We start from the raw sequence: 24,770 nt of genomic DNA, 5'->3' as shown, positions 1-24,770 counted from the left end.
CCCTCCTTCCAGTAGGCCAATCACTACCTAGAAATCTTTCCGCTGGCATCCGGGGTCTCTTAGGCAACAATGTGTGGTCTCTTGATTGGCCGGTAGATCCTAGAGGGCTGGTTCCAAAATTGGGCACACGGACAAAATAGAAAAGTGGGAGCGCCCAGAGGGTGGGAAAGGCTGCCATCTCTCAATATAATGCTAGGACGAAGATGCAGTCAGTCCTGAAACAAACAGCATTAAACGCCCCCATTCAAGCCATAAGTGTGTTCCAAATCAGGCCAACCTACTGAGCATGCCCCGTTACATCGTTCTGGTCACTCCAGGGTTCTGAAACGTAAACTCCGTTTCTCCGGGTTTTAAGAGTGGCCAACAGGTAAAAGAAGGTTTCAGGAAAAACAGTTCTGGAGAGGTTCAATGAAAGAATAGCACCTGCACACAGGAAGTGGAAGAACGTGGGAAAATTGCCCAACACACAAACTCAGTAATGCTTCAACATGATTTTTAATTTATTGGATTAAGGAATTCAGGCCGACCAACAGATACACCAGGGAACCAGCAGATGGCATGCCTGAATAAGGATAACTCCAAATTTGGGAAATTTTACGATCTGGTCTAATTTAATCAATTAAATTTATGGAGCATCTACCATGTAATGAGAGGCAGAGAATGCAAGAATAAAAAAAGAAATCTAATGAGGAGGATTTGAAAATGCAATGTGGAAATAACTACTGTGATAGAACTATAAACTAATGCTGGAGAAAAACAACATTTCAAAAGGGACCTCTGGGAAGTGTAAAACAGTTCTTATGGGCAGCAGTTAACCAAATTAAAAAAAAAAAGAATACTTTTCTCATTATCTCATGTTTCCTAAAATAAATAAAAATGTACTCTCTTCCAAGGTAAATAAATGTAAACCTTATGTATATATTGTCTCATTGTTTTGAAATAGGCAGCATTCGTATATCTCCCATTTAAAAAGAAAATGAAAAGTAAAGCTCACAGAGGTTGCTGCTTTCTTTCGAGTTGACAAAGGATCATTAAGTGGCCAAACTGAAATTAGAACTTATGTTGTCTGAATTCCAGCCTAGTGGTTTTATGTATCGTTGTATGTTTCATGATCAGGTTGTATGTAAGATGAATAAACAAAGACTTTCGCAGGGGTGGAGGCCTGGGGGAGGTAAGTAGATGCAATGCTAAATTACCATGTATTACCAGTTAAACATTGATGGTTTAAAAACGGGTTCATCCAGAAAGAGACGAGTTTTAACAACTCGCTGGGAGAGTGTTGGGTCTCGGTGAAGTTCCTGCTCATTAAAGACTTTCTATTGGTGGTTATAACATTGAATGAAAGAAAGATGGGATTAAAGAGAGCCTGACACTTTATTCCTGTTAGATCTGAATATTTTTATCCCTGAAAATAAGGTCCCTTTCATTGATCCTCCCAACTAGCATCCTCTGGACCTCTCCTTGTTCAGCCCTTCCTCAGTCTGACTGCTGATCCCCCAAGTCTGAACACCACTGTTCACATTGTGTTCACAGTGAGCACACTGGCTCAGTGTACTTGAAAATTTAACATTGCTTTTATCTAAGATTTTTTAAAATTCCTTTTAAAAATATTTACTTATTTGGCTGCACCAGATCTTAGTTGCAGCACACAGGATCTTGGATCTTTAGTTGCAGTATATGGGATCTAGTTCCCCATTGGTCTTCAGTCGCTAAGTCGTGTTTGACTCTGCAACCCCATGAACGGCAGCACGCCAGGCTTCCCTGTCTTTCACTAGTTCCCAGACCAGGGATTAAACCTAGGTCCTCTGCATTGGGAGGGTGGAATCTTAGTTACTGGACCACCCACCAGGGAAGTCCCTCAACATTATTTTTAAAGGAAACATTTCAACCATAAAGAAACCTTTACAGACTTGCCTAAGAAACACCCTTTTCTCCCTGCAGAGATTTTTAAAAATGTTAACATTTTGCTTCCTGTGTGTGGTTAACAGTTGAAGCCTCGTTTACCTGCTGCCCAGATCGCATTTTCCACCCTGCCTGCCTAGAGGCATCCACTGTCATGAAATTAGTGTGCTGCCCACTTGTCCACTTTTTATGCTTATTATATATACATGTTTGGCCTCATACAGTGGGACTGTTTTAAAGAGCTATCATAATTTACATCTTTGTAGTTCGCTTCTTTCAGTCAGTGCTCTATTTCTGAGATGTGATCATGTTGATACATTCAGTGATAATTTCTACATCATTCCCACCGCCCACTAGGAGCCAAGATATGTTCTATGCCTGACAGTTTTCACAAGACCATGTGTAAATTGCATAAAAATGTGACAGCAGCACATCTCTAGAGGATCTGAAGGTACCAGGGATCTAGAAGAACCTGAAGCAGGTCCACAATGATTTTCATAAATGCTCTTAGATGCTCACTCACCTTCAGCAGAGTCAGCGTTGGCTCCATAGGACACAATGACTTGATAAGAATCAGCTTAAGGATCAACATTACTTCTTTTAAAAAAAGTAGTACTGCATTAGTATTTATTAATGAAATTGAAAATGTCCATTTCATATCTCTTTTACGATGCATTTCCCATAGTTCATCTTCTGATGTTAAACTGTATTTATGTCTAAGCTCAGTATTTATTATCATTTAACTAAAGAGCCTCTTGATGAAAGTGAAAGAGGAGAGTGAAAAAGTTGGCTAAAAGCTCAACATTCAGAAAACTAAGATCATGGCATCCGGTCCCATCACTTCATGGCAAATAGATGGGGAAACAGTGGAAACAGTGGCTTACTTTATTTTCTGTGCTCCAAAATCACCGCAGATGGTGATTGCAGCCAGGAAATTAAAAGACACTCCTTGGAAGGAAAGTTATGACCAACCTAGACAGCATATTACAAATCAGAGACATTACTTTGCCAACAAAGGTCCATCTAGTCAAGGCTATGGTTTTTCCAGTGGTCGTGTATGGCCGTGAAGAGTTGGACTATAAAGAAAGCTGAGCACCGAAAAATTGATGCTTTTGAACTGTGGTGTTGGAGAAGACCCTTGGACTGCAAAGAAATCCAACCAGACCATCCTAAAGGAGATCAGTCCTGGGTGTTCATTGGAAGGACTGATGTTGAAGCTGAAACTCCAATACTTTGGCCACCTGATGTGAAGAGCTGCCTCATGTGAAAAGACCCTAATGCTGGGAAAGATTGAGAGCAGGAGAAAGGGACGACAGAGGATGAGATGGTTGGATGGCATCACAGACTCAATGGACATGGGTTTGGGTAAACTCTGGGAGTTGGTGATGGACAGGGAGGCCTGGAGTGCTGCGGTTCATGGGGTCGCAAAGAGTCGGACACAACTAAGCAACTGAACTGATCTGAACTGAGGGAGCACCTTTGAAAAAGATTGTTTCGCTGGTGGTCAAACAGTAAAGAATCTGCCTGCAATGCAGGAGACCTGGATTCCATCCCTGGGTCAGGAAGATCCTCTGGAGAAGGGAATGGCAATCCACTCCAGTATTCTTGCCTGGAGAAGTTCATGGACAGAGGAGCCTAGTGGGCTACAGTCCATTGGATCGCAAAAAGACAGGACTGAGGGACTAACACTTCCACTTTTCTTTGTATAAAATAGTTGCCTATAATTAAAGATGCCACAGAGATGTGTCCCAAGGGTTTGGACAAACCACAGATTATATAGCTGTTTTTGGTCAGTCTCCTAACATGGGGTGGCAAAGATTCAGGCAGAAAATTGTATTCAAATACAGCATCTTAACCAAGTGTATAGTTGAATAACGTTAAATACAGTCATACTATTCTACAAGATCAAAATATTTCTTTAAGTCCTTTGTGCTACCAGAGAACAAAATGATGCCTGTGAAGTCTAGGTTGAAAAAGGAGGAAAAGGAAGAGAAAGGAAGGTAGGTAAAATGATGGAGGCAGAGGTAACAGCTTTGGCTTGGAATGAGTGAATCCAGACTCAGCCCTTAAAACGCTGCCTGGCTTTGGGTAAGTCTTTTTAACCTTTCGGGGCCGTTCTTTTCCGCGTCTGAATAATGAGAGGTTAGGTTTAGATGATTTCTAAGGAATCTTTAAGTTCTGAAATAGCTTATGTAGAAAAATAAAATAAAATCACTTATCAAGAAAAAGAGAGAAGAAACACTTCCCAAAGAACAGAAGATGGGGACTGCCACCAACAACCTCACGCCCCACCTGCTCGCTAAAGTGGGTGTTGATAAAGAGAGTATCTGCTCTGCTGCTTCAGCCTGGAGCTCTGCAATATGAAAGCTGACTACCTCCATCCGCACCCAGTACCACCCTCAGCACCTGCCTCTTAACCATCTCCAATCCCCGGGTCCCCAGGGGACACGCTGGTTCTCGAAACAGGTTTTGGTGGTCTCGCAATAATAGCGTTCCAGGCTTTAGTGATGAGAGTCGCTGCACTGTCTCAGTAGGGAAGGAAGGGAGAGCTTTGCAAAGGGGACTGAGGGCATTTAAGAAAACCTTCCAGAGCTTGGAACGACTCCGTGGGGGCAGGACAGGGCCAGGCATCAGCCTCTGCGCGAGGTAAAGAACAACGAAAGCCGCGGACGTGTAACGAGAAGCTGCGCTCAAAATGGGAGCGCTCGGCCGAGCGTGCGCAGCGCGCCTGCGCCGTACGTGCGCGCGCATTGCCCCCCCTCCCCCGCCCCCGCCGGGCCGCGCGCCCGGGCGATCGCGAAAGCTCGCGGTCGCTCCGAGGCGCGCACCGGCGGTCCTCGCTGGCTCCGTTTACCTGAGGGACCCGCGGCCGCCCCCGGCCGGCGCCGCAGCCCCCCGGGAGCTGGGCCCCGAGGTGTGAGGTGAGCCCCGGGTCGTGCAGGCCCCTTCCCGTCCCGCTCAGCGGGAAAAGGACTCGGGAGTGGGGACTGAGGAGGTGCCGCCGCGGCTGCCCGCTCCTCGGTCTAACCCTGTGCCGAAGAGCCACCAGCAGCCGCGGCACCTCCTCCTCAGGGATCGTTATTCTCGTCGCCGCCAAAACAAAAGCCTTGGACGCCGCGCTGTGGAGGGGTGTCTCGGGGCTTTCTCGGGGTGGGCGGCGGGCCGGCGGGGCGCAGGGGAGCCCGAGTTTGGGGCTGGGGGCTGAGGAGGACCGATGCGCGCGGACTGGATTAACCCTCTCGGTCCCGAGCCCGCGCCGAGCAACCTGTTCGAGTGTGGCCCGCGCTCCCTCCGCGCCGCCCCCGGCCCAGCCCTGGGGCTCGGTCGGCGCCGCGGGGGCGTGTGGCGCTCCGGGGCCGCCGGGGGCTGTGGGTGGAGGACGCGGCCGCTGGCGGGAGGACAATGCACCGAGGGCTGGGCGCGGGGGCGCGGGGGGCCGCCGGGACCCGCCTTGGGGCTTCCCCGGGCCCGGGCGGCGTCGCAGCATCTGGACTGCCTCCTGTTTCTACTCCTGAAAGTTGTCCCCTCTCCTCCCTCCCGTCAGTTTTGCAAAGTCTGCGTATTCCTCCTCGAGGCTTCCCCCTCTGCCCCCTTGGACCCTCCGTGTGTTTGCCCTGGGATACCGCGGGGAGGTTCATCCATAGCCTCTGAAATAAGGTGCTGTTAAGCATTTCAAGACATTTTAGCATCTTCCTAGAGGCCGTTTTCAGAGTTAGGTGCCTTCTTCGATAAGAGAAAAAAAGGGTGTTCTTTCTTTCTTTTTTAAAAGAACAAAAGCATATGCCACTAATTTAGGCAGAGGAGTCAACTTGAAGTTGCAAAATATCTAGGAAGGAGGACAAAAGGTCTGGTTTTTGGCCCAGAATAAATGAAAATTTGAATTTTGGTTCCCTTCTGAATGTAGGTAGACAGAGCAGCCGAGCAGACCAGCAGCTATAGAAATAAATGACTGCTCTATAAGGTTGGTCAAACAAGATCTTATTTTATGGAAGTAGTTTGGCGAGACCTGTAATGTTAATTTACGGCAATTGGCAATTGGGTTACTTGGCAAAGCCAATACCGCAGGAGCGAGTAAACAAAGACAAGGGGGATGTTACCTCCCTCTTGAGCCTTCTTTTAGCCTTTAGTGGTGTGCTGACAGGCAAAGGGATAGATAAACCCGTAGTTCTGTTATTAAGAACCATTTTCTCCTCAAGATAATGCTTTCCATCCGTACTTTTAAGCAAATCAATATCTTCTTTTTCCTCCAGAAGAAGAAGAAGAAGAAAAGTGTTTGTTTGAAGTACCAAACCACAACATAGAGGTAATAAGATAGGAAAGTGATGTAAAAGCTTAAGTGGGCAGGCTTGCAAGGATAGAGCTGAAAATAAAAAGATAATTGAGATGCAATTCTTCTTACAGTGTTGCCTTTTATTTAGTGAAATAACAGGTTCCTCCTCTACCCCCCTCCCCCCAAGTGCTTTGAAACTGTCAAGAAAATAAGGTAATTAGTAAAGCCTACCATCCTGCCTTCTCTTTCCTCCTCCTCCGTTTTTCCCCCTCCCTCATCCACTAATATTCCCTGCCTCTGCATCTCTCCTAAATCTACCAGTGCCCTATTAATAGAAGAAGAAAGGACTATAGGTTCTTTCATTCCTTTTTTTCATCTTAGGTACTGTATTCCTCTGAGCTTTATTTTGTGCTTTGAACATTTAGGTGGATTTTTCTAGAGAGATCCCCAGCCATAATTGAGATATTTGAAATAGGGAGGCTTGAGGTGAAGATAATAGTAAAGTGCACATTCTTTCTTTGTATAGCACAATGTTTGAGAGCGTCATCATTGGGCAAAGAGAGGGGGTTTTAAAGTCATGGTAAGTCCTCTGTTGCCCACTTGGCAGGAAAAAAATCTCTTTCCCCAACTTAAATTTCGTATCTGTTAGTAAAACTATGAGATTTCATATTGAAAACTTATTCAGAGCGTGTTAGTTTGTTAATGTTAGACTACTGTTGACTTTATTTTCTTCAGGAGATGTGATAGGAAACAGTTCTTACTGCATCTTTACCTTCTTTCACAGGGAAGAGCAGTGTTGGCCTCAAGTGTTTTTTAACCCCTAAATCTCTAGAGTTAGAGACGTTTAAAGCTGCAGCTGCCCACAATAAGAGCAGTAGTGCAAATGAAAAGCAAGACTTTGAAATATGTATGAGAGAAATTGTTCAGTATAGATTTGGGAGAAGAAGGGTCACGGCGTCCTGAGGAAAGAAGTGAAGGTTTTTAATAGCGGCATTTCCAGGTTAGGAATGAATGTTTGAAGAGTAACAACTCCTCTTTGACTAGAAAGCAGTTTTAACTGACTGTTGCATCAGAAATGGTGAATCTATCTTTGAGTTACAATTTGTAATGCTGAGAACTAGCAACAGTTTTGGTGCATCCAAGGAATACGCTGTGAATGAAGTTTAAGAAAAAACAACTAGGCTCGTAGGCCTAAAAAAAAAATGCTGGTCCCAAAGTTTATCTCATTAAACTAATATTGTAGTCAAAACATGCAGCCATGCTAAAGGGGAAAAAATATCAGGAGCTTGATATTAGAGCATTTTCTGAACACATTTTAATGGAAAAGGGAAACCAGGCTGGAATTTCAACCTGATTTTTTTTTTAAAAGTCCAGACTCCGGCCATCTTTAACTTTCCAGTTTTGTTTTTAGTTTTAAAAGATCTGCTTGTGCTTTCTCTATTCTTAAAAGTAATCTATAATTTGTAGGATGGACTGGATTTTGATGCCTACTATTCATTTTAATTTTGAACTTTGTTTTTCCTGCATTTTTTTTAAGCCCCATCACTCAGCACACTGGAAGATTAGATTATCTTTTGTAATCAGTAGATGACTAGATGGACTTTAAAAATTAGATAAAGTAGCAAAGTGATATACCTTGAGATTAGTAAGAATCTAGGCCCTATGAATTAAATATGGAGCTATATAAACTTTAGCAACCAGAAAACAGTATCCTGAGAATGAATTTATTTTTTAAATAAGATATGGAAAACAAAAGGCCAAAACCCATATCAGTTTTAGGAAAAGGAATCTAGCACTTTAAGCAGTGATATGCTTTCAGAGTGTACTTTGCTCTCTAACAAGATGATAATTTCCTTGAGGGAAGAAGCTTCAGAGGTAGTGATGGCTAATCCTTATAATGCAGTCTTGGAAAACTCTGAAAGAAGACAAAAGAATATCCTCCTGTTCCCACTGTAGCCAGTGTGTTTGAGGCAACCTTTAATTTCTGAATTGGAAATGCAAAACGTTAGGTACATTTATAGTGTGTCAAGATAAGTAAATCTAAGCTGAGAAAGATGAAAGGACTCGCTTTCTGTACAGAAGGTGTGAATTGGAATAAAATTGCTAGCATCTTTTGTTGCAGGGCCCTGCTGACAAGCCCCCAGGGCCCACTTTTGTCATGGTCTCTTCTGGGATTCAGCCTGCTTTCTTTGCTCTTCGCAGTTGCCATCTCCTGATTTTCCCACCTGAGTTCTTTGGGTCTGGCTTTGTAGCCAGCCTCTGAAGACAGTCTTCCAAGATTGCATCCCCTTTATTGCTGTTCTTCAGGACAAATACTCAACTTCTTTTAGAGGCTTTTACTTTTTATCATCAAAAGAGAACTGGGAAATTGGGGAATATCAGATTCCTGATGTTACACATTGATAAAAATTAAAGTGTAGGGTTAAATGTATCTAGTTCTTTTTGTTCTCTGATGAAGTAATCATCAGGTCACTTAATCTGAAATTAGTTTTCCACATATCTTATATATATTGCTCTGTAAAGAAGTGAATGTCTCTTTTCTCAGGGTTAGGGCATGAAAAACTATTGCCAGACCCCTCATTTTTTACTGGTCCTTGGCACCCGAGACTGTTCCCGCCAGTTAATCTAGCAATTCCCTTTATTCAGCTGAGATTCTGCAGATGCCTATAGTAAAAGATATAATATCAAAAAGAAAGCAAAAAAATCTTTTAACCTTTATGTAGTCAGTTGCTGTATTTTGTCACTATTTCCTGGTTTCCTCAGTCATCTGTGTCCTGTTGTCTGAAACTTGCAGCTTCTTCAAGGATGCTTCTCTTAGAAGAAAGGACTGTTGCTATCCATACTCACGTGATCCTCATTAGACGCATTTATTTCATCATGTTATTGAAAAGCAATTTAGAATATATACCAAAAGTTTTTTTTTAAACTGTGTAATATTTGATTCAGCTGAGAGGTGATCTGATTTTTTTTTTTTCAGTATTGAAAATCAATTTTTGACCCATTCTAAGTTTATCATTTTTTTTGCTTTTCTTGTTACCTGTAGTAGGGCATTTTTGTGTCCCTTGGCTTGTTACTTTCAACACCCAGTAAATCTGATTCAACTAGTATTATTGTCAGCACACATTTATAGATTTAGCAGACTTAATTTTCCCATACACAAATAACATACAACAGATTTTAAAATAACATTTCAGCATTTGTAATACTTTACTATTTTGGGGTTTTTTGTTTGTTTGCTTTTTGACCATGCTGTGCAGCTTGTGGGAGCTTAATTCTCTGACCAGGGATCAAACTCTAGCTCCCTGGAGTAGCAGTGTAGAGTCCTAATCACTGGATTGCCAGGGAAGTCCCTATTGTATTTTTAAACAATTCAGGTAGTTTTATTCTGTTCCATGTATATGTATTTTTGACAAAAGTGGGAGACTATATGCTGTTTTGTAAACCATTTAAAATTTTATTTTTCACTTATTGTATTGTTACCATCTTTTCAAGTCAGTATATACAGATCCTGCTCATCATTTTTAGTGAGTGTGTTATGTGTTGGTTGTACCCTAGTTTAACCAGTTCCTTGTTGGTAGACTTTCAGATTGTCTCTGGGTTTTTATTGTATAAACAATATTGTACTAACATTTCAGTTATACATCATGTATACTTGTGTTTACTTTCTTAGAATAAATTGTAGAATAGGTTTGCTGAATCAAAATTTTAAGGACTTTTGATATCCATAGCTATTTTTTTGAAATACCAACTAGTTTGCTTTTCCTCCAATAGTATTTGAAAATGGAGAATTTCCTGCCAGTCTAGTGGTTAGACACTTCACTGCCCTGGCCCATGTTCAGTCCCTGTTTGGGGAACTAAGATTCTGCAAGCCATGTGGAACAGCCAAAAAAAAAAAAAGTATTTCCAAGTGTTGGAATGTTGAATATATTCTTTTTTCTGCACCCTCTCTTATACTGTGTTCTGTTATTGTTACTTTGCTCATCTGATTGGCAAAAATGTTATATATCATGTTTTTATGTTTTTATTAGTAAAGTTGAATATCTTTTCATATGTTTGTTGGCCATTTGTATTTCTTTTGTAAATTTATGTCCTTTTTCCATTGTTCTATTAAAGTAGTATTCTTTAATCTGCTTTTTAAAAAATTCATTTTATATATTTCCTTTGCTAAGCACATAATTATGTGCAAATATCCTATACTGTTTCAAATTATTCTATTTTAGGAAAGCATTTCTCAAAATATGACTTATAGATCACTTGTAACAGTACTGAGATAATCGTTAGAATACATATATATCATTCATTTTCCAGAGGTTCAGATTTCTTAGACCTATGGGGTTTCTGTGAATCTGCTGTATATTAAAATTAGGGAACCTCTGATTTGGAGGAAATATAAATTCCTTAATATTTTTACTGTTCCTATTTTTCTTCTTGTCTCATGGCATTCTACTGTTTTTTCTTATTTTATCTTAATGATCATAAACTACAGTCTTAATGTATTAAGGTTTTATCCTACCCCAGCCTAACATAATAATTTTACAAAAATGTTTTGATATATGGAAATTTGAATGTCAAAGTACATAAAGGAAAGCACTTTTGTAAGTTTGTGAGAAGCATTGTTTGTAAATGAGGCAAAAGGAATAACTGAGAGAAAAACAAGTAAAATAGGGTAGACAAAAGTATAAGGGGGTTTCTCATCTAGTTTAAAAAACGCAATATTACTTTGTTTCTTCCTCAAGTTTTGTATGGTAATCTTCTTTGAACCGTAAATTTGGAACCCATACTGCCTGAAAAATAGTCTAAATGAAATTTTTGCAATTCTCATTGTTAGATACATATTCAGTAGGGAGCAGTGTTCCCTTAATTTTTTTTTAAGTTGCAAGCAGATGAACATGCTGCATAAGCAGCAAACTACAAAAATGGAACTTGTATGGATGTTTTGATACTGTAGCCAAATAAAGCTTTCAGGGCTTATTTGACACATTTAATGATATGCATAATTGCTACCGTGCTGTATGTTAATTAAGCTTAAATATATGTAACTGTGTTTAATATCACTTTTCCATAGCCAGACATTACATTTTTGGGCCCAGCTTGAAGGAGGAAAAAATATGGCAGGCCAAGAAGCTTTAACAAATATTTCTGATTTAGAGATTTCAGTGTTATAGAGATTAGACGTTTCGGGCAGAGGTTGCTTGTAACTTTGGTGTTCCTAATTCCTAAGGTTGTAGACTTTCCTTTTCCCTTCTCCTACTCAAGACCATATGCTTGGGGGAGAAATTGGGACGATTCAGCCATGGCTTTTCTTTCTCCAATAGTTTTTTCTGCCCAGTAATTAAAGCTTGGGATGCAGAGGTCCCTGTCATTGGTAGTGCACAAAGGACAGTTTCTTTCTCTACTTTAGCCAAGCCAGTTCAAGTTCTCAAGGGGGTCTAACCAGTCATGGGCCCTAATATCTATTTGAGTTGTCCTGTTAACCTGGGTCTCTGAGGATTTCTGCACTTGACTTTCTCATGTTTTCCCAGCCGAAGTTGTGTACTTCAAACAAATATTTGACATCTGTGAAATGAAAACAAAGTAAAAGCAGACTTAATAACAAAACCAAATGGAAGTCTGATAGTTTTAGAATATCCTTTTTTCCTACCAAACCTGCCTTCCACTCTACCTACCCTACCAGCCCCAAAAGAAATGCGTAGTTTTGTCCCTAGAAAAAAAAGTGAAAGTGAAAGTTGCATCCAACTCTCTGCACCCCCATGGAGCCTGTCAGGCTCCTCTGTTCCTGGAATTCTCCAGGCAAGAATACTGGAGTGGGTTGCCATTTCCTCCTCCAGGGAATGTTCCCAACCCAGGGATGGAACCCATGTTTCCAGCATTGCTGGTGGATTCTTTACCATCTGAGCCCCCAGGGAAGCCCCCAGGAAAGGCTGTGTCAAATCCGACTCTGAAACTTGGTAGAAACTCTTAACTGGAAGTCATTCATATCCCACGCTGTAACTTTCTAGGGTTGACTCTTCTCTGCAGCCTGACTGTGTGTAATGAAGCATTTGTTGGTCAAACGTTTTCTCTATCTATGTACTAAGTTTTTGTACTATCTAAAAGGATGAAGCATTGTTGGGAAAACGTCCTGATACTAGTTTTAGAATCTTCTGTTTGCCTGTTCAGTATTGGTTGATAGAAGTAAGTCTTTGTATCCGCTGTAATTCAGCAGTAAAACTACCTAAAGTTTGATGTTGATTTACCTTTTATAGAGTACATTATTTTATAGTTCACTCATATACCGTCTTTGATAGGGAGGTGCAGTTTTTAGAAAGGAAAATTCTGAGCTCAGAGAAGTTAAGTGATTCACATAGTTGGGAAGAGGCTTGCATTCATATCTTTTGATTTCTTTATATTTTACACCTTTCACCATCTGCCGAATCATTTAATGATTAAAACATATATAATAAAATTTAAATAACTTGGTATTAAATGTGGCAGATATTTAAATAAAATTTAGGACAACAGCTTGCAAGTTTTTCAAAATGAATTAATTATGTCTTGTGACAAATGAAAAGCTACCATTATAGATGGGAAGTTAAACTCTATGTTATATAAACAACTGAGGGAGGAAATAGTACCTTTAAATGCTATTTATGGATTCTCTGGTATATCTATAGCAAGAATGATAAGATAGAAAAGCTATAGTATTTTTTTTATGAAATACCCATGTATTTTATCTGTAAGGCAGTATTGTATCTCTCAGCAAAGTTTGTGATTATTGTTGTTGTTAGCCACACACCCAACATTTGGAATTTTAGTTCTCCACCAGGGAGTGCACTGGTGCCCCAGCAGTGGATGTGTGCAGTTTTAATCACTGGACCACCAGAAAGTCCCAAAGGCAGTATTTTAAAATTTTTCTTTCTAGTAGCTGATTGTTAGTATGTAGAAATGCAACTGATTTTTGTACACTGATTTTGTATCCTGCAGCTTTACTGAGCTAATCAAAGTTTTAATATCAAGCCTATAATATTTTAAGAGGAAATTGCTAATTTCTCCCTTTTTAAAAAAAATTATTTTTCAGATATTTCAATCAAAGGAAGAAATAGCTCTTCTCCTAAGATGGAATCTGTTGTTTGGGAATGTGGTTGATCAACTTGACACGTTGGCCAAATGGTGCCCGATGTAATAAAATGAAAAGAAGAGGCAAGATGATGTCATTTTCCCATATTGTGAAACCAAAAACAAATGCCTTTTGTGAGACCAAGCTAACAAACATCTGACGGTGTGAAGAGTATTTCTGTTTGAAGAACTTAACAGTAAGATAGAAGAAGTACTTTCAAGCTGAGACCTGCAGGTGTACAGAGATCTAAAATACATACTGAGTAGGCCTGATCATCTGAATCTCATCCAGTCGAGGAATCATGGCTATGAGTAGGATCGTCGTCTATCTGTGGCCCTTGACTATGTTTGTGGGTCATATAGGTGGGCACAGTTTGTTTTCTTGTGAGCCTATTACCTTGAGGATGTGCCAAGATTTGCCTTATAACACTACCTTCATGCCCAATCTTCTGAATCACTATGACCAACAGACGGCAGCTTTAGCAATGGAGGTAAGACTTCATCTATTATTTGGCATGTCATAGAAAACTACTCTTGTATTGCCCTTTTAATCAGTCTAATGAATGTCTCTGATAAACAATAGGAAAAACTAATATGCTATTTTTAACTGCATCTGGTACATTAAAAAGTTATGTATTTAGGTTCAGACTCTGATAGATTAAAGATTTCATGTTTGGGGAATGTTACTCATCTTAGTTTTCAGATATTATTCTTTTATGAAGAAATTTGAAACATTGGAACTGGGGAAGTAATAGCCTTTCAGAAGTTTAAATTGTCCAAGTTATGGTTACATCTTTTCTGTTATTTGATAATAAGACTTTAAAGAGCAGACTATAATAATAATATTCATAATTCATTTAAGTAAATATTGAAGGTAACATAATTTTGAAAATGGGTTCTTTGGTTCAGCCTTTAGGCTGATGGGTTTACAGTATTTACATTGTCTTAAATACTTAAGATGGTATCCTGGTCTTACTATCTTCACATCAATTTAAGAACAGTAACTCCCAAGCAGTGATAAAGGTTTTGTTATGTGATTTATCTGTTCTTGACCTCTTAGGACTTCATGAAAATCTGTTGCCTACTTGAATTTTTCTAATGATAATTCTTTAGGCACTTTTTAATTATTTTACTTTAGAAGCTATGACAAATTAATGGATATAGTTAGTAATAGGTTTAAATAATTTTGTATGTGTTTTAATAATGGTTTTAGAATTGTGGACAAAGATATGTTTACCAACTGTAATTAGGAGGCAGTTGGAGAAGGAAATGGCACCCCGCTCCAGTATTCCTGCCTGGAGAATCCCATGGAGGGAGGAGCCTGGTAGGCTATAGTCCACAGGGTCGCAAAGAGTCGGACACGACTGAGTGACTTCACTTCACTTTCTAAACTGACAGTAAGAGTTAAAAGCTTTGGAGTTGTATAAACTGCAGCAGCAGCTACCACTTTCTATCTGTATTACTTAGGGCAAGTTATTTGAACTTTCTTACCATTGTCACCTTACTTGTAAAATAGAGTTAACATTTTGGAAGGTACAAAATGAAGCGTTTATAAAGTACTTGGCACAGTACTTTTGGAGTAAGTTCTCTTAAAGTGATAGTTTTTACCATTTTCCCATATTCTAATATTAATGTAGCTATATCGTACATAGAATTTACAGGTTTTTTTTTTTTAATTTTAGTCTTTAATCCTTTGTTACAGTGCTTTCAGCAAATTGAATAGTACGTGTCTTGAAATCTTCATTTTATAGTAAAATTCAAAGGTTTAGTACTTCCAAGTAAACTAACATAAATCTGGGAAAATTTGTAGAAAGATTATTATTCATAGATTTTGAAACGTAGAGGGCAATTTGTAGAGTCCAAATACTTGGAAATATTGTAGAGGTTGAATAAAATATTTCTGTTCTTCCACTGACTATACAAAGTCTAATTGGTGAGGAAAGATTTGGTATAGACTGTTAAATTGGGTATATGAAAATGGGTATTGGTTTAATATAGGAATTTGGTTCCAGGCATGGTAGTCCCTGTTGGGTATTAAAACTACCCAGTTCTCTCACCAGAAGATGAAGAAGTAGGAATATCTTTGGTTCTGGTATCATTTTAAGTCAGTATAATGCCTTTGGAAAGCAAATAGAGTTGTAAGAAATAAGTCATAAAGATTTATGTACTGATTTGGGTTTAACTTTTGCCTCTTTCATGTAGCAGCTTTGAGACTTTGAAATTAAGTCACCTAACATCTCTGTGATCTGGAGAAGGAAATGGCAACCCACTCCAGTACTCTTGCCTGGAAAATCCCTTGGACGGAGGAGCCCGGTAGGCAACAGTCCATGGAGTCAGTCGGACATAACTGAGCGACTTCGCTTCACTTCAGCATCTCTGTGAAAATCATTTGTGAAAAGGCACTAATAACAAAAACACTTTGAATGGCTATTGGGATTAAATGAGAGATTTAAATAGCTAGTACAATGCATGATGCAGAATAGATGATCAATAGATGATCAATGCAGAATAGTGTCAGTGCTATTCCAAATTTCATTTCTAAGTGACCCTAGAGAAAGTAGAAAGACGATGTATTTGTTTCACATGAACTTGAATCTCTCATTGTGGACTCCTGGGGCTTTCATAATGGTGGCATGGTGAGCTGCCTCTGTCCTCTCTTCAAACACGCCCATATAGGCTAGACATTTTGTTGGCAGTGAGACTGCATCTTTTTGAATTTCACTCATTCTAGGGAGAGCACCTAGATGAGTAAGAGAAAGCTCTAGTGATATGAAGTGATGTTGGGGATAGTTGGCTTGGTTGTCATACCAGGACAGTGATGTCACTGACAACGTCTCCTGACAGTCTGAGAGTGTGAAGTTTCTGTAATAGCAAAGGATATGGAAATTCAGCAGTCAACACAGCACACTTGCAGATAGCACACTTGCACACTTGCAAATAGAAGTAAGGATTCTTAGATCCTTACAAGGACTTGTCTGCTGATGACACCCTCCTGTCTCTGATCCAGGAACTTTGGATCAGCTTGCCAGCTTTTAGTGGGAGCAAATAATTGAAACAGGTAACCCTAGCACATTTTATGCAAACATGGGCTCGATAAAGGACAGAAATGGTATGGACCTAACAGAAGCAGAAGATATTAAGAAGAGATGGCAAGAATACACAGAAGAACTGTACAAAAAAGATCTTCACGACCCAGATAATCACGATGGTGTGATCACTCACCTAGAGCCAGACATCCTGGAATGTGAAGTCAAGTGGGCCTTAGAAAGCATCCCTACAAACAAAGCTAGTGGAGGTGATGGAATTCCAGTAGAGCTATTTCAAATCCTGAAAGATGATGCTATGAAAGTGCTGCACTCAATATACCAGCAAATTTGGAAAACACAGCAGTGGCCACAGGACTGGAAAAGGTCAGTTTTCATTCCAGTCCCAAAGAAAGGCAATGCCAAAGAATGCTCAAATGACCTCCCAATTGCACTCACCTCACACGCTAGTAAAGTAATGCTCAAAATTCTCCAAGCCAGGTTTCAGCAATACGTGAACCGTGAACTTCCCAATGTTCAAGCTGGTTTTAGAAAAGGCAGAGGAACCAGAGATCAAATTGCCAACATCCGCTGGATCATGGAAAAAGCAAGAGAGTTCCAGAAAAACATCTATTTCTGCTTTATTGACTATGCCAAAGCCTTTGACTGTGTGGATCACAATAAACTGGAAAATTCTGAAAGAGATGGGAATACCAGACCACCTGACCTGCCTCTTGAGAAATCTGTATGCAGGTCAGGAAGCAACAGTTAGAACTGGACATGGAACAACAGACTGGTTCCAAATAGGAAAAGGAGTACGTCAAGGCTGTATATTGTCACCCTGCTTATTTAACTTATATGCAGAGTACATCATGAGAAACGCTGGGCTGAAAGAAGCACAAGCTGGAATCAAGATTGCTGGGAGAAATATCAATAACCTCAGATATGCAGATGACACCACCCTTATGACAGAAAGTAAAGAGGAACTCAAAAGCCTCTTGATGAAAGTGAAAGTGGAGAGTGAAAAAGTTGGCTTAAAGCTCAACATTCAGAAAACGAAGATCATGGCATCCAGTCCCATCACTTCATGGGAAGTAGATGGGGAAACAGTGGAAACAGAGTCAGACTTTATTTTTTTGGGCTCCAAAATCACTGCAGATGGTGACTGCAGCCATGAAATTAAAAGATGCTTACTCCTTGGAAGGAAAGTTTTGACCAACCTAGATAGCATATTGAAAAGCAGAGACGTTACTTTGCCAACAAAGGTCCGTCTAGTCAAGGCTATGGTTTTTCCTGTGGTCATGTATGGATGTGAGAGTTGGACTGTGAAGAAAGCTGAGTGCCGAAGAATTGATGCTTTTGAAGTGTGGTGTTGGAGAAGACTCTTGAGAGTCCCTTGGACTGCAAGGAGATCCAACCAGTCCATTCTAAAGGAGATCAGCCCTGGGTGTTCATTGGAAGGACTGATGCTGAGGCTGAAACTCCAGTACTTTGGCCACCTCATGCGAAGAGTTGACTCATTAGAAAAGAGTCTGATGCTGGGAGGGATTGGGGGCAGGAGGAGAAGGGGACGACCGAGGATGAGATGGCTGGATGGCATCACTGACTCAATGGATGTGAGTCTGAGTGAACTCCGGGAGTTGATGATGGACAGGGAGGCCTGGCGTGCTGCGATTCATGGGGTCACAAAGAGTCGGACACGACTGAGCAACTGAACTGAACTGAACCTTCACACATTCTTCAGTGTTCTTTGTGGGACTGGATGAGTTGAAAGACATTTCCTAAGTATAGTATGTTTCAGCAGACCCAGGCTTCAAGCCTGCCTCCGGTTCATTCCTGTACTGATGTTTGTGAAATCAAAATGAGTGCTTCGAATGAAATAATATATGATATTGAGCCAAGGATGCCAGGAGAGAAATTGCAGAATTTAGGTTATTTCTAATTTGCTTACTGTTGTTCACAGTCAACAAGTTGGGTGTTCTTTCATTGTATATAGAGAATTCCTCCTCAATACTTCCACTGAAATTGAAACATGTTCAAATAAATGGGGTGAATGTCCATTTATTAAATTGGAAAAAAGATTCTTGTTAGTATGTTAGTATGTTTATTTCTTTTACTTTACAAAAGGTGCATTTATATACAAACACATTAAATTTTTCTTAAGTTCTTAACTTGATGTCTGTCTTTCCCCCAAGTATTGTGGCTTTTGATAGAAAAAAAGATTACTCATTCCTGAGTTTCCCACACCATTTTGAACTGTCTAAATTGCCAAGTAAATTTTTAGGAGCTGTCCAACATGGACAACAAATTGTCAGTAACTATTTTTAGAAACCTACATATTACCAGGTATTTATGACTTTATTGGTAACGAAAGAGATCTGAGCAGTTTTTTTTTTTTCTGTATTGAATAATTAAGCCCCATTGAATAGAATGGGTACAGTTTATTGGAAGAAGCACTAAAACAGGAATAGAAGGTTTGTATTCTGCCACTACCTAGTCTTGTGACTCCCTTGTGTTGGTTTCTTCTAGGAAGTATTTTCCCTGTCCCTTTTACAAAGTTTTTGTTAAGATCAAATGGTACAATTTATGTGTATTTTAAAGAACTTTAAAAAGTTAAAATGCTCTTCAAATACAGAGCATCATTCTTTGCTGCCTGTCAGTCTGTTTAATTTTAGTTAGATTGTGGAATAAGCAGTCTTTAATTTCTTTGGGAAGTTGATTGCCTTTTTTTTTTTTTTTTTTAAACTAAACCTGTATAGGATAATGAGAGGAAAAAGCTCCCGGAATGGTTCCTACTTGCCTCCATTTCCTGTTTTCTTTTGTAATTCTCATTAAAGATTTTCTTACAGCATGAGAAACTGGCAGGTGCATAGATCCTAGTGGAAACAGAAATCTTCAAAGCTTGAACATTTTTGGTATTCTTTATGGCTCATTAAGAACAAAGCATGTTTGAACTAGTTTCCCAGTTATCCAAGCTCAAATTTTAGCCTTTTCTCCCCACAAGTTTTTATTATGGAAGATTTCAATTATGTGGACGTATATGGAACACCATATACCCATCATCCAGCTGCAGAATTTATCAGCTCATACTAGTCTTGTTTCATTAATGACTGCATTCCCAGCTGGGTTACTCTGAAGCAAATGCCACACACCATAATTTCATCCATAAATATTTCCATATATATCTCTATAAAGTAAGGACTCTTTCAAAATATGTAAACATATCACTTCCTCAGTATTTTCAAATAGATGCTCAAATATATGTTCAAATATATTTTCAAATATATGTTCAAATATATGTTTCATATTAATGTTCAAGTTACCCTTGTGCTGTTCTTAGTCTCTCAGTCATGTCCAACTCTTTGCGACTCCATGGGCTGTAGCCCACCAGGCTCTTCTGTCCATGGGATTCTCCAGGCAGGAACACTGGAGTGGATTGCTATGCCCTCCTCCAGGGGATCTTCACAACTCAGGGATTGAACCCAGGTCTCCCAAATTGCAGGCAGATTCTTTACCATCTGAGCCACCAGGGAAGCCCAAATTATGCTTAGAATTTCAGTTTTTTAATAGTTGGCTTTTCAAATCAGGGTTCGTGCATTACATTCAATTGATATGTCTCTTAATTTAGTTTCTCCTTCCGTTTCCCTTCTTCCTTTTTTCTTGTACTACACTTGCCCGACAGATTTTCTCAAATTTTATTTTGCTGTTTGCATCCCTGTGGTGTTACTGACCATGGTCCTCTGTTTTTGTTTTGCAAGAATACTTCCAAGGCACTGTAACTTCTGCTTGTTACTCTGTATAATTTTAGCAGCCATCGATCATTCCCTAGGTCAAGAATTTCATTAGGGGTTTGTAAAATGGTGATATTCTGTCATTCTTCATTTCTCAGCTAGAATGCTTTATAAACAGAAACTTCCTCATTTTGATTACTGGACTGTTGAGTTACTCTAATGTTCAGTTTATATAAAAAAGACAGTAAATACACAGCTGTTCTCCTTTGTTAGTTTTTAGGATAATAAATTGATTCACAAAAATCTTTCAAAAGTAACTAATGAGATCTTTCTCCTTTTAAGTATCATTGTTTTCCTTTCAAGTATCATTATGGATGCATGGATTTTTACCATATTTTATGTGTTTCAGTCCACTGCATTTATGATTTTGTTGTGTCTCAGTCTGTTCTGCCTTTGGTAGTGAGCACCTCTTCAAGATAGCTCCTAAGTGTTTGTGATACTACCCTAGTGATTTCTGATAGCTTCCTTGCTTTCTGGTATGATCCAACCTCATTTCATAAAATTCTGCCTCAGAACTTGAATTATCACTTTCTTTAGGGAGCGCTGGTTCCTTTTAGTTGTAAAGAATTTTTGCAGGTTTTCACAGACTGCTATCTGGGTGCTATGCTTATTGATACTAGGTTAGTAATTTATAGGTCTCTTCAAAGATGGAGCTAGGAAATACTTTTTTTAAAAAAAGAAAGTTCAGCATGAGTTTATGCTGATAACTTATAATTAAACAATATTGGAGAGTTTTTATTTAATATTTTCGAATTTTTGTTTCTTCTCATACTGAAACCTTATGATATACAGACATTACATAATTTCCGAATAATATCAGTATTACTACTAGCAGTATCATTACTGAAAGCACTGTAAGATTTCTTTGTATTTCTTACGTCCTTAGGATGTATTTCACCAAGGATGTCTAGTCAGATTACTGTGTTTTAGAGTTAAGTACTCCTCTCTTTGGTTTAACTGAATACACAGTTTAGGTTTGTTTTTCATTTTGATTTTGAGGAATGAGTTAAAATTTTTTTTGTTTAAATTTATTCTATAATCATGTTTAAAAACTTGATATATATGACAAGGTACATTCAGAGGAGTCTAGTTTCTGGACTGTGTGCTTAGTCGCTCATTCGTGTCTGACTCTTTGAGACCCAATGGACTGTAGCCTTTTAGGCTCCTCTGTCCACGGGGATTCTCCAGGCAAGAGTACTGGAGTGGGTAGTCATGCCTTCCTTCAGGGGATCTTTGCAACCCAGGGATTGAACTCAGGTCTCCTGAATTTCAGGGAAATTATTTACCATCTGAGCCACCAGGGAAGCCCATGAATACTGGAGCCTATCCCTTCTCCAGGGGGTCTTCCCGACCCAGGCATCAAACAGGAGTCTTCTGCATTGCAGGTGGATTCTTTACCAGCTGAATCCTAACCTTATTCTTTTCTTCCCTTGAGGGTAGTTGTTTTTTTAAAGCTTTTTGTTTATCTTTCCATTAAAAATTATAGTAATTATAGAAAATGTATGTATAATATCTGTCTATAGCTATATATTCTTTCATGCTCTTTTGATATAGTGTCATACTGTTTGTTCTCTCTACCTTGTTTTTTTACTTAACAGTATATCCTAGCTATTTCATAGCATCACTTATAGATAATATTCCTCAGAATTTTTTTTTAATTGTGGCAAAATATACATGTTGCACTAGTGGTAAAGAAACCGCCTGCCAATGCAGGAGATGTGGGTTCGATCCTAGGGTCGGGGAGATCCCCTGGAGGAGCACATGGCTTCCCAATCAAGTATTCTTGCCTGGAGAATCCAATGGACAGAGGGGTGTGACAGGCTATAATCCGTAGTGTTGCAAAGAGTTGGACACGACTGAAGTGACTTAGCATGCATATATGCAAAATATGTATAACATAAAATTCACCATTTGAACCTTTTCTTGTTTGTTTTTTGGCATACCATGCGGCTTGTGGGATCTTAATTCCTCAACCAGGGATTGAACCCAGTCCCGGCAGTGAAAGTTTGGAGTCCTAACAACGAGACCACCAAGGAATTCCCCCATTCCAACCATTTTTAAGGGCGCAGTTCAGTGGCATTAAGTACAGTCCCCTTGGTGTGTCATTACCACTATCCTTCCTCAGCACTTTCTCAGCTTCTGAAACTGAAACACTATGCCTATTGAACGATAATTCCCTGTTCTCCCCTCCCTTCAGCGTTTGGCAACCACCATTCTACTTTTTTTCTTTCTCTCTGAATTTGACTACTCCAGTACCTCATATAAGTGAAATCATAAAATATTTATCCTTTTGTGATTGGGTTATTTCATTTAGCACAATGTTTTCAAGATTCATCCATGTTGTAACAAATGTCAGAATTTCCTTCCTTTTGGACTTCCCTGGTGGCTCAGATGGTAAAGCATCTGTCTACAATGTGAGAGACCTGGGTTTGATCCCTGGGTTGGGAAGATTCCCTGGAGAAGGAAATAGCAACCCACTCCAGTACTCTTGCCTTGAAAATCCCATGGACGGAGGAGCTTGGTGCAGGCTGCTATCCATGAGGTCGCAAAGAGTTGGGCACGACTGAGCGACTTCACTTCACTTAAGGTTAAATAATATTTCACTTATGCCCAACATTTAGTTTAATCATTCATTCATCAGACACTTGAGTTCCTTCCACTTTTTGGCTATTATGAATACAGCTGCTATGAATACAGATATATAAATATTTGTCCCCCACCAAAAAATAAAATAAATAAATAAATAAATAAATAAATAAATAAATAAATATTTGTTCCAGTCTTTGCTTTAAATTTTTTGGGGGTATACCCAGAAGTGAAATTTTAGGATAGCATGATAATCACCAGATGGTCAACACCAAAATCAGATTGATTATATTCTATGCAGCCAAAGACGGAGAAGCTCTATACAGTCAACAAAAACAAGACCAGGAGCTGACTGTGCCTCAGATCATGAACTCCTTATTGCCAAATTCAGACTCAAATTGAAGAAAGTAGGAAAAACCGCTAGACCATTCAGGTATGACCTCAATCAAATCCCTTATGATTATACAGTGGAAGTGAGAAATAGATTTAAGGGACTAGATCTGATAGATAGAGTGCCTGATGAACTATAGAATGAGGTTCATGACATTGTACAGGAGACAGGGATCAAGACCATGCCCATGGAATAGAAATGCAAAAAAGCAAAATGGCTGTCTGGGGAGGCCTTACAAATAGCTGTGAAAAGAAGAAAGGCGAAAAACAAAGGAGAAAAGGAAAAATATAAGCATCTGAATGCAGAGTTCCAGAGAATAGCAAGAAGAGATAAGAAAGCCTTCTTCAGCGATCAGTGCAAAGAAATAGAGGAAAAGAACAGAATGGGAAAGACTAGAGATCTCTTCAAGAAAATTAGAGATACCAAGGGAACATTTCATGCAAAGATGGGCTCGATAAAGGACAGAAATGATATGGACCTAACAGAAGCAGAGGATATTAAGAAGAGGTGGCAAGAATACACGGAAGAACTGTACAAAAAAGATCTTCACGACCCAGATAATCATGATGATGTGATCACTAATCTAGAGCCAGACATCTTGGAAAGTGAAGTCAAGTGGGCCTTAGAAAGCATCACTATGAACAAAGCTAGTGGAGGTGATGGAATTCCAGTTGAGCTATTTCAAATCCTGAAAGATGATGCTGTGAAAGTGCTGCACTCAATATGCCAGCAAATTTGGAAACCTCAGCAGTGGCCACAGGACTGGAAAAGGTCCGTTTTCATTCCAGTCCCAAAGAAAGGCAATGCCAAAGGATGCTCAAACTACCGCACAATTGCACTCATCTCACACGCTAGTAAAGTAATGCTCAAAATTCTCCAAGCAGGGCTTCAGCAATACGTGAACCGTGAACTCCCTGATGTTCAAGCTGGTTTTAGAAAAGTCAGAGGAACCAGAGATCAAATTGCCAGCATCCACTGGATCATGGAAAAAGCAAGAGAGTTCCAGAAAAACATCTATTTCTGCTTTATTGACTATGCCAAAGCCTTTGACTGTGTGGATGACAATAAACTGTGGAAAATTCTGAAAGAGATGGGAATACCAGACCACCTAACCTGCTTCTTGAGAAATCTGTATGCAGGTCAGGAAGCAACAGTTAGAACTGGACATGGAACAAGGGAACAACAGACTGGTTCCAAATAGAATAAAGGAGTATGTCAAGGCTGTATATTGTCACCCTGCTTATTTAACTTGTATGCAGAGTGCATCATGAGAAACGCTGGACTGGAAGGAACACAAGCTGGAATCAAGATTACCGGGAGAAATATCAATAACCTCAGATATGCAGATAACACCACCCTTATGGCAGAAAGTGAAGAGGAACTCAAAAGCCTCTTGATGAAAGTGAAAGAGGAGAGTGAAAAAGTTGGCTTAAAGCTCAACATTCAGAAAACAAAGATCATGGCATCCGGTCCCATCACTTCATGGGAAATAGATGGGGAAACAGTGGAAACAGTGTCAAACTTCTATTTTGGGGGGCTCCAAAATCACTGCAGATGGTGATTGCAGCCATTAAATTAAAAGACACTTACTCCTTGGAAGAAAAGTAATGACCAACCTAGATAGCATATTCAAAAGCAGAGACATTACTTTGCTGACTAAGGTCCGTCTAGTCAAGGCTATGGTTTTTCCTGTGGTCATGTATGGATGTGAG

The 24,770-nt window shown here is 39.6% G+C and overlaps 1 protein-coding gene across 3 annotated transcripts in view; it reads left to right on the top strand.

Moving 5' to 3' along the window:
* Positions 1-4,667: 4,667 nt before the first annotated feature.
* The window catches only part of FZD3 (frizzled class receptor 3), an 84,960-nt gene continuing 64,857 nt past the window's right edge, over positions 4,668-24,770 (top strand). The window contains exons 1-2 of one of the 3 annotated variants that reach the window (XR_005720430.1): positions 4,668-4,823; positions 13,230-13,758. The gene's annotated coding sequence lies outside the window, so the exon portion shown is untranslated. Of the gene's footprint in view, positions 4,824-12,099; positions 12,347-12,912; positions 13,759-24,770 lie in introns of those variants that run through there. The other 2 variants (XR_005720433.1, XR_005720415.1) reach the window with 2 other exon arrangements.

Source organism: Oryx dammah, unplaced genomic scaffold (assembly GCF_014754425.2).
Source record: "Oryx dammah isolate SB20612 unplaced genomic scaffold, SCBI_Odam_1.1 HiC_scaffold_1, whole genome shotgun sequence".
Lineage (NCBI taxonomy): Eukaryota > Metazoa > Chordata > Mammalia > Artiodactyla > Bovidae > Oryx > Oryx dammah.
Note: the sequence above shows the minus strand (reverse complement) of the source record. Positions and strands in the feature narration are given on the sequence as shown.